Here is a 3793-nt window from a genome sequence, read left to right as displayed (position 1 = left end):
TAATGCCCTCATTATTTGCTATAGTAGAAATTTAGATGCACGCCCCTGCATGACCACTGGATGTCACTATCACCTAAAACGGAATCTTAAACGGATCACATCACAATATTTTTTCTCACTACTCTTTAAAATATAGGCCTACCTTAATGTCACAAGGCTAGACTTAAACAGACATGGGGGCAACAAAGAAAAAAATATATAACAAATGACGTACATCTCTGTTTATACCATATTTATTCATTAAAGCCACTGGAATATTTTTAATAATACTTTTAATTCCTCATCCACACATAGAACCCAAATCCACATTGTCAAGGAACTCTAAACATTATGTGTAATATAAACAACACACCTTAAAAAAAATCTAATCAAAATTTGCAGTTAGATTCACAGTTGACATTATTTATGCAAGTGTTTTTTTTAAAGTCTTCCTATAAACATCCTATAAAATATAGTCTTGTAATTTTAAACCCAAATGACAATTAAATGTATGAACTTTTATAAGTAAATAATAACTAAAGCAGTGTGGCCCTCACTGAGAAATCTGATGAGAGTGCAGAATGATGTCATCAAAATTGTTGATCAGTATTGGTGGCAGAGAGAGACTGTACATTTTGAATGCATATATCTTCTAAATGAGAATTTTGTCATTGTTTTCGAGCACATTAGCTTATAGATAAGCTTAAGGCTAACATATTCATACTAAAAGCCACAAAACGCCAATTTTGATTTCATGGGGACTTTAACACTATTATAAGCGCTGCAGGTATACACCAGGAAATGCTGAACCTTTTCGTTGAAATAATCACATGATGTAATGTGGATATGAGGCTACATGTAGCACGTAGCTCGTGTTAATAGATTCTCTTCATTTGCGCCACAGCCGAAAAAGTTAGTACACCCCCGATCTAAACCATATGTGCACGTGCAGAATGGAGCCGAGATAAATAGTGCGCATCTCTGGTGCGCATGCGCGCTAGCCTCATGACGGGCACGCCTTTTCTCCAATGAGCGAAACTGTGCCAGTTTGTAAGCGTTTCACTCAAATTAAACCTATTAGGTTAGGTACCTGTTTCCTAGCTCACAAATCCAATGCAAGGGCATATCTTGCGGCTGAGCTGCGCTTCTAGAGTCCGTGCGCGACGGCGTCTCTGCGGCTGTAAGACGGGTTGTGATCATTATGGAAATGTAAGAGTTATGAAGAGGAATGATACAGCTGACGCGTCAGAGGAGAGCCGTGTATAGGGCATGGATGCAGCTAGCACCATCGAGCATCCGAGTCGAGGAATGATGAAGCTAGCCACTTAACCGGAGCTGCCACTGCGTTAGGAAGCCATATCTGATCCCGAGGCTGATCTTAGACATAACGTTATATTTATGCATACAGCATATCAGTGTTCTATAGTGGCATGCGATGTTTTCTGTTGAGATTGTCAGGAAATCAACAGCCATCCAGTTGTAATTAGAGGACAAGCGACCAGATGCAACACGTTGCTGGCTGACTGACAGCTCCTGCGGGTGGCATTCATCCGGATAAAGATTTATTCTGTTCAGTAAGTGTGTGTCACCTTCACTGAGCGAGGTGTTTCTTTCTAGAAATGTATTTATGTTTGGGTAATAACCATGCGAGTCAAACATCTAATACAATAAATTATTGATGACTTTAAACTAAGATGAGCTAAATGACAGATAGATGACAGCCTAAATGAATGCTGAGAGTGTTTGTCAGACATTTGCTACTACTACAGCTTCTACTACTACTACTAATAATAAAAATCATCATCATCATAATCATCATTCATTCAGTAACCACTTTATCCTGATCAGGGTCATAATGGTCTGTAGCCAATGTTAATAATAATAATAATAATAATAATAATAAATTCAGTAACTGATTTATCATGATCAGTGTCAGTGGTCTGTAGCCTATAATAATAATAATAATAATAATAATAATAATAATAATAGAACAAGAACAAGAACAATAATTTAAATTAAGCACGTGTAAAGGTATGAAGAAACACTGGACAAGTTAGCTAGAGCCATGCATACAATGACAAACATTACATATAAGAAAACAAACAAAAAAAAATTAAGTACAAGTATTCATGTAAAATAAATGATAATAATATATGATAAAGATAGGACTAGTTTCATTTCAATTTGGATATTAGTTACCACATGAAGCTCTACTAAGTTTAAAAAGTTTTCTTAGTACTAACTCTTAGGCTACGTTTGTTGTTACATGTTTACCTGGACGTGACAAATGTGACAAAAGTATAGAGCGTTGATCAAGATGTACTCAGTGGAGCTGGACGTCTCACTACAGTGTTTCCCCCCTTATTTTTCTTTACTAACTGGCACAAAAAAAGCTTTAAATTGGTACATAGAGCATGGTGTGAGTTGTCAAGCACTTGTCCTGCAAATCCACAACGGCCCACAATTTTGAACGTGTCCTATTCAACTCGTCAGCTAATTATCATCAACAGAACACGTTGTGTTATAGCATGTAATCATTAAACTCTGACTCGTTAGTGCCAAAAGTTCAAATATTACAAAGCAATGTTTTTGTACTCCTGTAGGCTGTGGCCTTCCTAATATAGAAAGTCTAATTACAATTGTGTTGGACTATATTAGTAATAGTCCAGTTCATTGTGACATTGTATTGCTTGCAAATTAAAATGTCTTGTTGACTGTACAGCAGTGAATCATGCTAGACATCTGCATTCAGCTGAGTGTTTAATTAAGATGCACTCAGCGGCGTTTTCAGGTTTTGTGTTACACAAAACTAATGATAATGGCTACAGGGTCTCAAAAACAAGGTAACACTACACCAGCAGTTTGTTCATTAAATGATTCACATTGAAGATCATGAGGATAAGGCCTTTACGCTGTGTTTTGTGCATCTGCATTTCTATGGATAAAGAATTTAGTCAATTACTAAAACGAAAACTACAAAGCATTATCAACTGACTAGAATGGAGAAAACTGATTAGAATGTAGTATTTATTATTTTGAATTAAGTTTTTTAAGGTCTTTGTGTTCTGGTGTTTTTGTATGAAGCACAGGATGTGTGTTTAGTTAAACCTTTTAGGATTGGCATTGCTGCTCCATCTTCAAATCATGTGGTGAGTGAAAAGAAGATCAAGGACTAAACCCTTTAACCTTTACTGCACAACTACGTTTTCTCTAGGACTGAAGTAGAAAAAAACTCAAATAAATAAATCAAACCCAAGGCTGAATTTTCATACTTACAATATGTTGTTTGGAAAACTTTTACTGAGACATTGAACTTTATGATTATTATGTACCCATTCTAACAAAGTTTTTAAATCAAGATTCTCAATTCCATGCATCTTTGAGCAGGCATTCGAATTCATTGACATATTTCAGAACATGATAAATGGGCATGTGTTTGAGCCCAGAAAGTCTTGATATTTAGAGAGATTTGTAATTGTAATGCAGGTCAGTCTTGTTTTGATTGCGTGCTTTGCTCAGTGGACAGTGTAGGTCCATCCATGCAGATGGCTGCTCTAATAACTGTGCCTTTCCAGCAGAGACTCAGGAGTACAGCCCTGGCCTGAGGCATGACTGGTGGAAATACATCCGTAACACAAAGCTGGTCAACCAAGCAGATGGCCAGGAAAAAAAGTCACGGTCCAATTTGAGGTCTCAGTATTAGTGAGCGAGAGAACGAGCAAAAGAGGCCTGCTTGAGCTGTTCGGTTCAGTGTTGTACATGTATTTAACTGTGTTTAGTAAAGAGAGCCTGCTGCAATTAGCATTCAATGTTT

The 3793-nt window shown here is 36.9% G+C and overlaps 1 protein-coding gene across 2 annotated transcripts in view; it reads left to right on the top strand.

The window, feature by feature from the left end:
• The first annotated feature begins 872 nt into the window (after positions 1-872).
• The window catches only part of galnt13 (UDP-N-acetyl-alpha-D-galactosamine:polypeptide N-acetylgalactosaminyltransferase 13), a 40790-nt gene continuing 37869 nt past the window's right edge, over positions 873-3793 (top strand). The window contains exon 1 of one of the 2 annotated variants that reach the window (XM_053681028.1): positions 873-1553. The gene's annotated coding sequence lies outside the window, so the exon portion shown is untranslated. The remainder of the gene's footprint in view (positions 1554-3793) is intronic. The other variant, XM_017469138.3, reaches the window with a different exon arrangement.

This window comes from Ictalurus punctatus, chromosome 6 (genome assembly GCF_001660625.3).
Source record: "Ictalurus punctatus breed USDA103 chromosome 6, Coco_2.0, whole genome shotgun sequence".
Classification (NCBI taxonomy): domain Eukaryota; kingdom Metazoa; phylum Chordata; class Actinopteri; order Siluriformes; family Ictaluridae; genus Ictalurus; species Ictalurus punctatus.
This window is presented reverse-complemented; position numbering and strand designations above follow the sequence as displayed.